At 45.3% G+C, this 14,639-nt stretch overlaps 1 non-coding gene across 1 annotated transcript; it reads right to left on the bottom strand.

The window, feature by feature from the left end:
* Positions 1-14,173: 14,173 nt before the first annotated feature.
* On the bottom strand, positions 14,174-14,245 carry Trnai-aau (transfer RNA isoleucine (anticodon AAU)). Its single transcript has one exon. It is a non-coding gene; the product is annotated as a tRNA-Ile (tRNA).
* Between the last annotated feature and the right edge of the window lie 394 nt (positions 14,246-14,639).

The following is a 14,639-nucleotide window of genomic DNA, read 5'->3' as shown; positions in this document are numbered from 1 at the left end:
TATTTTTTTTTTTTTTTTTTGTTTTTTTAAAAAAACGCCTGTCGCTAATTGTTCGTCATCACAGGTACTGTTTGCTATACGGCCACGACGCGCAACTAATTTCCAAAATTAATCTTTCTCCTGTGAGAATGGAACTTACGACCCCTGGTTTATTAGACCAGTGCTCTACCACTTTTTTTTTTTTTTTTTTTCTTTTATTATTTTTTTTTTATTAGGGCCTCCCTTCTCCCCACACAGCCCATCCATTCGCTCTCCTTTTATGCCTTCTTCGGCGAGCTTCTATGCTATATCGACTGATTTATTTTTCAAATTTACTGTGACAGTTAGGGAAATGAAATGATGTTTGGCTTCTTCGCCATGTGAGGCTTCTCCTCCGTAGAACTGAAAATTGAAAAATTAAGGCTTCTTGGGAATTAATAAATTGTCACTCTTGCTTCATACTGAAAAAATTAAACAAAAATAGAAAGATTGTAACTGAGGAACACGTGCAAGAAGCTTCCACTGCATTTTGTGCAACGAAACCACCTTCCGATATTACCGAGATCCTGGAAAATCATCATAGATGAAAGTAGTTGCTGGAGATATGGGGTTCATCCAGCAGTAAATGTGAAGCCGCAGTGCCGTTTCGGGGTTCTGTCCGAGGCCTTCACGGCTACCGTAGCGGCCCTGGGGCACACGAAGTCCCCACCGTACTTCACCCTCAACAGCGATCCCCTACTTTGGCCTGTGACTACATTTTTCGTAGACGAGGGCTATTAAGATGTTTATCCAATCCCTTGTCTCTGAAACAGAATGTGTAACATGTTACCAAAAGTTTTTTTGTGGTCCCTGCGCGTACATATCTGATAATATTTTGCTCGTTCGTATAATTCGTATTCTAAAACACGGTCATTGCCGTGTTCAGATATAACGTAATGTACATAATTGCCAAACAACCACAACACAGCATTGGTTTTCTGGACAGGGAAGAAAACACCATCGGGGAAGAGTAATTTTTCAACATTGATCTCAGTACTAACAGTTCTGGTTATAAAGGCTACCCGCCGTTGGAGTCCCCTCCATATTTCGGCGTATCCGCCACAGAGAAAGCGGTGGATCAATGTGTCAACTGCGTCACATCGGGTGCACACAATCGTGTCACTAAGACCAATGGAGTGCAACTTTTCGTTAGTGGAAACTACGTTATTAACAACTCGGTACCAGGTTGCCTGAATGTCGGAAGACAGTTCACGATTACTAATATTTTTCCAAATTCTTTTCCAGTCTTTGTCGGGATATCTGCACTCCATTTTGTTGACATGTTCTTTCGTTGTTAAAAGTTCCATTAATTTCCTGCAATTCCTTGATTGTGGATTCGTGACAATACTGTCCATGTAGCTAATCTCTAAAAAGAACTGGCGAATATATTTCAATTTATAATTAATTCCGCCTATATTTATGGGTGGACGTAAATTTTCTGGCTGTAGGAGTCGATACAGCCTGGCTGTAATACTATGTGGATGTTTTTCTATAATTTGTAGGGTCCTCTTTATATATAACGCCGTAGTCTTCCGCCATATATCTGTTAAACCTAGGCCACCTTCAGCGGAAGGTAACGTAACTGTACCGACTGCTACTCTAAAAATATGCCCTGTCCATATAAATCGGCAAATGATACTCATTATACGTTTGGCAATGGGTTTCGAAACTGGCAATATTTGACCTATATATATAGCTTTTGATAAAATGGACCAGTTAATTATTCTGATTCGTTGTTTAATGTTCAGATGTCTGGTCTGATTGAGTATTGTGGCTCCTCTGATTGTATCCAGTACTTTCTTCCAATTGTAGGTCATGGTCTGAAGCGGACATCGGTAAAAGGTGACACCCAGAGCGGTGTGACGATCGACGGAGCGTGCCCATTCCAAACGGACATCTTGAAGACCTTTAAGATTTAAAAACGAACTCTTCACCTCGTTAACCCTAGCGCCTGTAGCTTCACAAAAGATCTGAATATTCGTAGTTAATTTCTCTAAATCTTCGTTACTACGAATAACCACTCCAACGTCATCAGCATATGCATTGGTGACGTTGTTAACGCCAGATATCGTGATGCCCTCAAGATCGACATCGAGTCTCCTTAGTAAAGGCTCCAGTGCAACAACATACAGGAGCATTGACAAAGGACTTCCCTGCGGGACGCCGTTGCGAATTTCAATGGGTGGAGTGAAATGCCCATTTACAGACACTTGTGTTTGGATGCCTTCAACAATGTTAATTAAAACTTGCACAAAATGTTGACTAAAACCCACATAGGTCAACGTTCTGAACAAAAATAAGTGGTTGACCCTGTCAAAAGCCTTTGAGAAGTCGATAAAGGCAAGGCCTCCTGGTGAGGATGATGTTGCAAAAATTGCAGAGACATCCCTATATTCACAAACAGTTTTAAAAATATTCCGCCCCGAGAGACAGGTTTGGTGGTCACCTATGATCTTCTCCATTAGAGGTCTCAGTCTTTCCTTCAGTACACGTGCAATTATTTTATAATCCGAGTTCATCAAACATATTGGTCTCAATTGATTGAGATCTTTAACTGTCGCGTTCCTTCCCTTTGGTATTAGCACAGTTACGCTTTCTTTGAACTCGCGTGGAACAGTAACACCTTGCAACACTTCATTTATCACTTCTGTGAATTGATTACCGATGAGAGGCCAAAATTTACAATAAAACTCTACAGGCAAGCCATCAGGCCCTGGGGACTTACGGGTAGGCGAATATTTAAGTATATCAAACACCTCCTCACATGTGATCGCAGTGGTAAGGGACACATTGTCCTCGTCATTGATAACGTTGTCGATACCTGTAGTTCGTAGCAAATCGTTCGCACAGTCTAGATTATACCGGGTATCAGTATATAACGTACGATAAAATCCATAAACTGCATTTAAAATGTCAGAGTGTTCCGTCATCACCCGGTTATCGCCCACTCTAAGACAAGCAATAAACGCTCGTCTTCTATTTCTTTCATGTTCGAGTAAGTGGTACAGCGATGCGTTTTCGTCCTCCACCGTTGTCGGGACACGAGATTTAATTTTTAAACCCTCCAGCTGTTGTCGCTTGAGACTTATGAGGTGAGCCTTGATCTTCTTTATTTCAATGAAAACCTCATCAGTCATCTGCTGAGCTGATAGTTCCCTTAAGCATGTATAGTAAAATTCAACGGTATTGCGAGACCACATCGCTCGCTCCCTCCCGTAAGCTATTAGGGATGATCTCAATTTCTTTTTAGCACATGAGGTCCACCACGCAAGGCGAGAGCTGTATTTATGGCGCATACGTAGAGCAGCCTGCCATACCTCCGCTACTGTTCTTGATAGGGCACCCTCGAACAACATATGGGTATTCAGCTTCCATAAGGGGCGACCCCAATACGTTCCTTGCTTCTGAAACCGAATGCTGCATTTCACTGCGAGATGGTCCGAAAAGGTAGTGGGAATTACTTCGATACTACTGATTTTATTTTCCAGGTTTGCTGTGACGTATATTCTGTCTATTCTGCTTTGCGAGCGACTACTGATGTACGTAAATTTGACTAACGTGGGGTATTTGCTTTCCCACACGTCTGTCCACTTCATGTTTGTCACCAAAGCCGCCAGTTCCCTGGAGAAGTTAAAATTTGGTCGCTGATCCTTTTTGTGAAGTACACAATTAAAGTCACCACCGATTAAAGCTTCCGCCGGATTCCCCTTAAGTAAATAGACCATATCGTTCTTAAAAAAATTAGCCCTATCATCTCTAGCGTTGTTACCAGAGGGGACATATACATTTAAAACAGTAGTAGTAAAAATTTTACAACTGATGCCCCTCCCATTTTCTAACAGACAGATATCCTTCACATCAATACCATCTTTGACAAGGATCGCAGTCCCACATGTGGCTTCCGGTGCAATATTTAAAATCTCTTGAAAACCTGGGACATAAAAGTTGTGGACATTAAATTCCTGTAGGAGGGCTATATCAGTATCTGACTGGTAAAGGAAATCTTTTAAAGAAGCGACTTTCGTTTCACTGCGAATCCGATTTATATTGATCGTGGTCACATTATATGTCAGTTCCGTTGGCATAGGTGCAGGTAAAAGAAATTGGCTAATGAAGTATACCCCATGCAGAGTCACGTCTGTACCATTCCATTCTATCTGTCAGAAAGAAAAATAGACATTAAAAAAAAAAAATTAAATGCCACTAGCATGTGTCAGGTCCATCTCCATTCCGTGGTCGGTGCGATCTTCTTGGGCATCGGCCCAATCAAGTCCTTTTCCTGAGACAGTTCGGTCTAAATCCATAGTAGTGCCGGTCTGCAAACCTGCGACGCCAAGCGGTGCGCGAGGTTGTTGTTGAAGATCATCTGCATCGGCACGACTCATCTCCGCTTCAGTACACTCGTTAACTCGTGCTACTGGGCATTGTTCTCGTAGTCGTTCATTATCCCTTAAATGTTTTAACTTTTCCCGCAATGCAGGAGCTAAACTCTCTGCTGCTTTGTGTGCCAATCTCCTCTTCTTGCCTTTCTTCGAAGATCTCTTCGGCGATCTAACAGGAGATGAAGTTTGCGACCTGTCAGGAGAAGTACCGGATGATACGTCTGACGTCGCCTGTTCCTTTTTTCGGACAAAAGTCCGCGTATCGCATTCCACAACGGCAGAAGGAGGCGTATCTTTTTCCATGGCTCCCACTGGTAGCAACCCAGTCTCCAATTCTACACTATCGCTCGTTGTGGTTTCCTTGACGCAAGTGTCTTCTGTGGGCGCCAACGTGAAACCAATGTCCAGATTGCTATCTTCGTTCATAGTTCCCGCAGAGTGGATGCCTGGAGCGTCCACTCCTCGGAAGCTAGTGGCAATATCCTCACGTTGGTGGGAATCCTGACGACGCAAGGAAACCTCCGTTGCGGGTATTTGGGGATCTTCGGCCGAGTCCGCGGAAGAACGAGCAACCACAGTGGGAGAGTTGGAAAAAGTTGGCGTCGGCATAGATTCGAGGGGCGCGGAGCTGATCGGCAGACCATCCGCAAATCTAGAGCTTGAAGCCGGAGTATCATCGACAACCGCCCGCGAGGCAGCAGGCTCCCCGCGCACAGGCGGCACCGACTCGCCTCGGCTGCGGAAGTCAGCAGCGGCAGCGTATGACAACTTCATGCCAACAACAGGGCCGGAACTCTGCATCTCGTCACGCGGTAACTGCGGGACACGCCTCCGTGAACATTCTGCACGAATGTGTTCCGTGGAATTGCATAAAGCGCAAGTCCGCGGTTGCCCATCATAGATAATCAAAGCACGATACCCACAAATATTAAGATAAGAGGGGACATGCTTCTGTAATTCAATCTTAATTTGCCTTACGCCGTTCAAGACAGGAAACATATGAGCTTCAGACCACCTTTCTGCCACATTGGAAATAATTCTGCCATAAGGTCGAAGGGCAACATTAAGTTCTTCGGGCGGAATTTCAAAAGGGAGCTCAAACACTCTGATCGTACGAATCCCGTACCCAGCATGACTAACAGCAACGTCACTCACATTCCCATCAGAATGATTAAACTTCACGCTACCTCCGCAACGATCCACAATGGAACTACATAATTCTGGACTTTTCATCTTCAGATACACAGCATTTGTCACAAACGAGAGATAAACTCCGACAACATCATCACCGTTAATCAATACTTTTTCGATAAACCATGCTTTAATTTCAAATGCTTTAGGTCGAACGAAATTTCGATCGAAAGTAAACTTGATTGTGTCTTTCCTCAAATAATTCGACCTATTCATTCTAGAACTTCATGAATACAAGTGCAACACGAATAGCGGCTTAGCAGCACCACTAACCTCAAACGCAGCGACTCAGCCTGTGTTTACTACAGCCAGACGTCCAGCTCCGCCACACGTCCGTCCCGCTCGGCGGCTGACTCGCAACGCAAAATTCTTCTTTCTCCTGTGAGGATGGAACTTACGACCCCTGGATTATTAGACCAGTGCTCTACCACTGAGCTAAAGAGGCGCGGCCAGCATTAGGCCACATGGTCACTGACGACCAACATTTACATGTATGCGACTCATCTCGAAACGCTCACACCCCTGAGGATTTGTGTTTTCGTTCTACACAGCCGCTGCCCCTTGCTCTTTCCCACCCATTCGTTACATTCAACCTCTTACGAGACCGATCAAATATAGACTGAGAAACAAGACCACACACTTTGTGCATTCGGAATCGAAGGCAGGGCGTCCCTCGCCGCATTTGCTACGATGGCCATTTGCTACTTCTGCAGAAGCGGCGACGACGACGACGACGACGACGACGACGACCGCGAGAGGCTCTGAGATATGTGAGAAATACATCTGTAAAATGTAATTCAGACTGCCTCGTCCCACCTTCTGCTGTACCGCTTTGGCAAATGCTTTATCTGCGCCATTCGCCTTAATCACATCTGAGAGTAATTCTTAAAAAAACGCCTGTTGCTAATTGTTCGTCATCACAGATACTGTCTGCTATACAGCCACGACGCTCAACTGATTTCCAAAATTCATCTTTCTCCTGTGAGGATGGAACTTACGACCCCTGGATTATTAGACCAGTGCTCTACCACTGAGCTAAAGAGGCACGGCCTAGCGGTACTCTTGGGTACTTCGTCCTTACGGTCGTCTGCATCATCAGACTTCAGCTGACAACACTTCATATTACAGGCTAATATTTGCAGCTATGGCGACCCATTACTGCTTGGCTACACATCTGACACGTAACCGATGTGCTCTCGAAACAACAACACTTGCATTTCAGAACATGTCTTTCACACATGTGTACAAAATCACCTTCACCTTCAAATACAGATTCCTTGCGACTGACAGAGACGTAGGCAAAGTTAACAGTTGCTATTTCCATTAAATATCGTTAATCAGAAAAACGGTAATTTACATCTGCAGCGGAACAAAATCCCGTTCCGCCCAGCGTGTGTCTCGAACCAACGACCCTGGGATTAAGAGCCTGACGCTCTACCGACTGAGCTAGCCGGCTACCGCGGTGAATGCCTGCCGGGTAGCACGTGACACAGTACTCGTTTCGGTTGGGTGGTCCCATACAGTTTCTCTCCATGCAGCCTAATGTTTTCCTAACGTCACACTCGTCACGTACTTCACTTTTATGTCATAATGATTTCTGAGAGGTAAAGAAATTGCATGACAACATGCAGAGCTAGTGGCGTCAAAATTAACACACATACTTTATGTGACTCAAAAGCCGAACGAGTTACTTTACGACCTTGTTTTATATGTGCAAGTGCCAGTCAAAACTCGCGGTGTCGGCACTCTGCCGACCATTTCGCTAGTTAACACCGGTCTTGTTGTGTGTGTTTCAAGCTCAAGAGCATCTCCAAGCAAAAAAATGGTCAACAGCAACATTCAGACGGTTTCGTACTGCTCAATTGCTACATTAAAACGGTATGTTTCTTTTTCAGAACTGGAAAAACACAAGCGTGACAGCATTCGAACCTGTAATCTTCAGATCCAAAGCCCGACGTCTTATCCATTAGGCCACATGGTCACTGACGACCAACATTTACATGTATGCGACTCATCTCGAAACGCTCACACCCCTGAGGATTTGTGTTTTCGTTCTACACAGCCGCTGCCCCTTGCTCTTTCCCACCCATTCGTTACATTCAACCTCTTACGAGACCGATCAAATATAGACTGAGAAACAAGACCACACACTTTGTGCATTCGGAGTCGAAGGCAGGGCGTCCCTCGCCGCATTTGCTACGTTGGCCATTTGCTACTTCTGCAGAAGCGGCGGCGACGACGATGACAACGACAACGACGACGACGACGACCGCGAGCGGCTCTGAGATATGTGAGAAATACATCTGTAAAATGTAATTCAGACTGCCTCGTCCTACCTTCTGCTGTACCGCTTTGGCAAATGCTTTATCTGCGCCATTCGCCTTAATCACATCTGAGAGTAATTCTTAAAAAAACGCCTGTTGCTAATTGTTCGTCATCACAGATACTGTTTGCTATACAGCCACGACGCGCAACTGACTTCCAAAATTCATCATTTTCCTGTGAGGATGGAACTTACGACCCCTGGATTATTAGACCAGTGCTTTACCACTGAGCTAAAGAGGCGCGGCCTAGCGGTACTCTTGGTTACTTCGCCTTTCCGGTCGTCTGCATCATCAGACTTCAGCTGACAACACTTCATATTACAGGCTAATATTTGCAGCTATGGCGAACCATTACTGCTTGGCTACACATCTGACACGTAACCGATGTGCTCTCGAAACAACAACACTTGCATTTCAGAACATGTCTTTCACACATGTCTACAAAAACACCTTCACCTTCAAATACAGATTCCTTGAGACTGACAGAGACGTAGGCAAAGTTAACAGTTGCTATTTCCATTAAATATCGTTAATCAGAAAAACGGTAATTTACATCTGCAGCGGAACAAAATTCCGTTCCGCCTAGCGTGTGGCTCGAACCAACGACCCTGGGATTGAGAGCCTGACGCTCTACCGACTGAGCTAGCCGGCTACCGCGGTGAATACCTGCCGGGTAGCAAGTCACACAGTACTCGTTTCGGTTGGGTGGTCCCATACAGTTTCTCTCCATGCAGCCTAATGTTTTCCTAACGTCACACTCGTCACGTACTTCACTTTTATGTCATAATCATTTCTGAGAGGTAAAGAAATTGCATGACAACATGCAGAGCTAGTGGCGTCAAAATTAACACACATACTTTATGTGACTCAAAAGCCGAACGAGTTACTTTACGACCTTGTTTTAGATGTGCAAGTGCCAGTCAAAACTCGCGGTGTCGGCACTCTGCCGACCATTTCGCTAGTTAACACCGGTCTTGTTGTGTGTGTTTCAAGCTCAAGAGCATCTCCAAGCAAAAAATGGTCAACAGCAACATTCAGACGGTTTCGTACTGCTCAATTGCTACATTAAAACGGTATGTTTCTTTTTCAGAACTGGAAAAACACAAGCGTGACAGCATTCGAACCTGTAATCTTCAGATCCGAAGTCCGACGTCTTATCCATTAGGCCACATGGTGACTGACGACCAACATTTACATGTATACGACTCATCTCGAAACGCACACACCCCTGAGGATTTATGTTTTCGTTCTACACAGCCGCTGCCCCTTGCTCTTTCCCACCCATTCGTTACATTCAACCTCTTACGAGACCGATCAAATATAGACTGAGAAACAAGACCACACACTTTGTGCATTCGGAATCGAAGGCAGGGCGTCCCTCGCCGCATTTGCTACGATGGCCATTTGCTACTTCTGCAGAAGCGGCGGCGGCAGCGACGGCGACGACGACGACGACGACGACGACGACCGCGAGAGGCTCTGAGATATGTGAGAAATACATCTATAAAATGTAATTCAGACTGCCTCGTCCCACCTTATGCTGTACCGCTTTGGCAAATGCTTTATCTGCGCCATTCGCCTTAATCACATCTGAGAGTAATTCTTAAAAAAACGCCTGTTGCTAATTGTTCGTCATCACAGATACTGTCTGCTATACAGCCACGACGCTCAACTGATTTCCAAAATTCATCTTTCTCCTGTGAGGATGGAACTTACGACCCCTGGATTATTAGACCAGTGCTCTACCACTGAGCTAAAGAGGCACGGCCTAGCGGTACTCTTGGGTACTTCGTCCTTACGGTCGTCTGCATCATCAGACTTCAGCTGACAACACTTCATATTACAGGCTAATATTTGCAGCTATGGCGACCCATTACTGCTTGGCTACACATCTGACACGTAACCGATGTGCTCTCGAAACAACAACACTTGCATTTCAGAACATGTCTTTCACACATGTGTACAAAATCACCTTCACCTTCAAATACAGATTCCTTGCGACTGACAGAGACGTAGGCAAAGTTAACAGTTGCTATTTCCATTAAATATCGTTAATCAGAAAAACGGTAATTTACATCTGCAGCGGAACAAAATCCCGTTCCGCCCAGCGTGTGTCTCGAACCAACGACCCTGGGATTAAGAGCCTGACGCTCTACCGACTGAGCTAGCCGGCTACCGCGGTGAATGCCTGCCGGGTAGCACGTGACACAGTACTCGTTTCGGTTGGGTGGTCCCATACAGTTTCTCTCCATGCAGCCTAATGTTTTCCTAACGTCACACTCGTCACGTACTTCACTTTTATGTCATAATGATTTCTGAGAGGTAAAGAAATTGCATGACAACATGCAGAGCTAGTGGCGTCAAAATTAACACACATACTTTATGTGACTCAAAAGCCGAACGAGTTACTTTACGACCTTGTTTTATATGTGCAAGTGCCAGTCAAAACTCGCGGTGTCGGCACTCTGCCGACCATTTCGCTAGTTAACACCGGTCTTGTTGTGTGTGTTTCAAGCTCAAGAGCATCTCCAAGCAAAAAAATGGTCAACAGCAACATTCAGACGGTTTCGTACTGCTCAATTGCTACATTAAAACGGTATGTTTCTTTTTCAGAACTGGAAAAACACAAGCGTGACAGCATTCGAACCTGTAATCTTCAGATCCAAAGCCCGACGTCTTATCCATTAGGCCACATGGTCAGTGACGACCAACATTTACATGTATGCGACTCATCTCGAAACGCTCACACCCCTGAGGATTTGTGTTTTCGTTCTACACAGCCGCTGCCCCTTGCTCTTTCCCACCCATTCGTTACATTCAACCTCTTACGAGACCGATCAAATATAGACTGAGAAACAAGACCACACACTTTGTGCATTCGGAGTCGAAGGCAGGGCGTCCCTCGCCGCATTTGCTACGTTGGCCATTTGCTACTTCTGCAGAAGCGGCGGCGACGACGATGACAACGACAACGACGACGACGACGACCGCGAGCGGCTCTGAGATATGTGAGAAATACATCTGTAAAATGTAATTCAGACTGCCTCGTCCTACCTTCTGCTGTACCGCTTTGGCAAATGCTTTATCTGCGCCATTCGCCTTAATCACATCTGAGAGTAATTCTTAAAAAAACGCCTGTTGCTAATTGTTCGTCATCACAGATACTGTTTGCTATACAGCCACGACGCGCAACTGACTTCCAAAATTCATCATTTTCCTGTGAGGATGGAACTTACGACCCCTGGATTATTAGACCAGTGCTTTACCACTGAGCTAAAGAGGCGCGGCCTAGCGGTACTCTTGGTTACTTCGCCTTTCCGGTCGTCTGCATCATCAGACTTCAGCTGACAACACTTCATATTACAGGCTAATATTTGCAGCTATGGCGAACCATTACTGCTTGGCTACACATCTGACACGTAACCGATGTGCTCTCGAAACAACAACACTTGCATTTCAGAACATGTCTTTCACACATGTCTACAAAAACACCTTCACCTTCAAATACAGATTCCTTGAGACTGACAGAGACGTAGGCAAAGTTAACAGTTGCTATTTCCATTAAATATCGTTAATCAGAAAAACGGTAATTTACATCTGCAGCGGAACAAAATTCCGTTCCGCCTAGCGTGTGGCTCGAACCAACGACCCTGGGATTGAGAGCCTGACGCTCTACCGACTGAGCTAGCCGGCTACCGCGGTGAATACCTGCCGGGTAGCAAGTCACACAGTACTCGTTTCGGTTGGGTGGTCCCATACAGTTTCTCTCCATGCAGCCTAATGTTTTCCTAACGTCACACTCGTCACGTACTTCACTTTTATGTCATAATCATTTCTGAGAGGTAAAGAAATTGCATGACAACATGCAGAGCTAGTGGCGTCAAAATTAACACACATACTTTATGTGACTCAAAAGCCGAACGAGTTACTTTACGACCTTGTTTTAGATGTGCAAGTGCCAGTCAAAACTCGCGGTGTCGGCACTCTGCCGACCATTTCGCTAGTTAACACCGGTCTTGTTGTGTGTGTTTCAAGCTCAAGAGCATCTCCAAGCAAAAAATGGTCAACAGCAACATTCAGACGGTTTCGTACTGCTCAATTGCTACATTAAAACGGTATGTTTCTTTTTCAGAACTGGAAAAACACAAGCGTGACAGCATTCGAACCTGTAATCTTCAGATCCGAAGTCCGACGTCTTATCCATTAGGCCACATGGTGACTGACGACCAACATTTACATGTATACGACTCATCTCGAAACGCACACACCCCTGAGGATTTATGTTTTCGTTCTACACAGCCGCTGCCCCTTGCTCTTTCCCACCCATTCGTTACATTCAACCTCTTACGAGACCGATCAAATATAGACTGAGAAACAAGACCACACACTTTGTGCATTCGGAATCGAAGGCAGGGCGTCCCTCGCCGCATTTGCTACGATGGCCATTTGCTACTTCTGCAGAAGCGGCGGCGGCAGCGACGGCGACGACGACGACGACGACGACGACGACCGCGAGAGGCTCTGAGATATGTGAGAAATACATCTATAAAATGTAATTCAGACTGCCTCGTCCCACCTTATGCTGTACCGCTTTGGCAAATGCTTTATCTGCGCCATTCGCCTTAATCACATCTGAGAGTAATTCTTAAAAAAACGCCTGTTGCTAATTGTTCGTCATCACAGATACTGTTTGCTATACAGCCACGACGCGCAACTGATTTCCAAAATACATCTTTCTCCTGTGAGGATGGAACTTACGACCCCTGGATTATTAGACCAGGGCTCTACCACTGAGCTAAACAGGCGCGGTCTAGCGGTACTCTTGGGTACTTCGTCCTTACGGTCGTCTGCATCATCAGACTTCAGCTGACAACACTTCATATTACAGGCTAATATTTGCAGCTATGGCGACCCATTACTGCTTGGCTACACATCTGACACCTAACCGATGTGCTCTCGAAACAACAACACTTGCATTTCAGAACATGTCTTTCACACATGTCTACAAAATCACCTTCACCTTCAAATACAGATTCCTTGAGACTGACAGAGACGTAGGCAAAGTTAATAGTTGCTATTTCCATTAAATATCGTTAATCAGAAAAACGGTAATTTACATCTGCAGCGGAACAAAATTCCGTTCCGCCTAGCGAGTGGCTTGAACCAACGACCCTGGGATTAAGAGCCTGACGCTATACCGACTGAGCTAGCCGGCTACCGCGGTGAATACCTGCCGGGTAGCACGTGACACAGTACTCGTTTTGGTTGGTGGTCCCATACAGTTTCTCTCCATGCAGCCTAATGTTTTCCTAACGTCACACTCGTCACGTACTTCACTTTTATGTCATAATAATTTCTGAGAGGTAAAGAAAATGCATGACAACATGCAGAGCTAGTGGCGTCAAAATTAACACACATACTTTATGTGACTCAAAAGCCGAACGAGTTACATTACGACCTTGTTTTACATGTGCAAGTGCCAGTCAAAACTCGCGGTGTCGGCACTCTGCCGACCATTTCGCTAGTTAACAAAGGTCTTGTTGTGTGTGTTTCAAGCTCAAGAGCATCTATAAGCAAAAAATGTCAACAGCAACATTCAGACGGTTTCGTACTGCTCAATTGCTTCATTAAAACGGTATGTTTCTTTTTCAGAACTGGAAAACACGAGCGTGACAGCATTCGAACATGTAATATTCAGACCCGAAGTCCGACGCCTTATCCATAAGGCCAAACGGTCACTGACGACAAACATTTACATGTATACTACTCATCTCGAAACGCTCACACCCCCAGAGGATTTGTGTTTTCGTTCTACACAGCCGCTGCCCCTTGCTCTTTCCCACCCATTCGTTACATTCAACCTCTTACGAGACCGATCAAATATAGACTGAGAAACAAGACCACACACTTTGTGCATACGGAATCGAAGGCAGGGCGTCCCTCGCCGCATTTGCTACGATGGCCATTTGCTACTTCTGAGAAGCGGCTTCGGCGGCGGCGACGACGACGACGACGACGACGACAACGACGACGACCGCGAGAGGCTCTGAGATATGTGAGAAATACATCTATAAAATGTAATTCAGACTGCCTCGTCCCACCTCATGTTGTACCGCTTTGGCAAATGCTTTATCTGCGCCATTCGCCTTAATCACATCTGAGGGTAATTCTTAAAAAGACGCCTGATGATAATTGTTCGTCATCACAGATACTGTTTGCTATACAGCCACGACGCGCAACTGATTTCCAAAATTCATCTTTCTCCTGTAAGGATGGAACTTACGACCCCTGGTTTATTAGACCAGTGCTCTACCACTGAGCTAAAGAGGCACGGCGTAGCAGTATTTTTGGGTTCTTCGTCCTTACGGTCGTCTGCATCATCAGACTTCAGCTGACAACACTTCATATTACCGGCTAATATTTGCAGCTATGGCGACCCATTACTGCTTGGCTACACATCTGACACGTAACCGATGTGCTCTCGAAACAACAACACTTGCATTTCAGAACATGTCTTTCACACATGTCTACAAAATCACCTTCACCTTCAAATACAGTTTCCTTGCGACTGACAGAGACGTAGGCAAAGTTAAAAGTTGCTATTTCCATTAAATATCGTTAATCAGAAAAACGGTATTTTACATCTGCAGCGGAACAAAACTCCGTTCCGCCCAACGTGCGGCTCGAAGCCACGACCCTGGGATTAACAGTCTGACCCTCTACA

Source organism: Schistocerca gregaria, chromosome 4 (assembly GCF_023897955.1).
Source record: "Schistocerca gregaria isolate iqSchGreg1 chromosome 4, iqSchGreg1.2, whole genome shotgun sequence".
NCBI lineage: Eukaryota > Metazoa > Arthropoda > Insecta > Orthoptera > Acrididae > Schistocerca > Schistocerca gregaria.
Note: the sequence above shows the minus strand (reverse complement) of the source record. Positions and strands in the feature narration are given on the sequence as shown.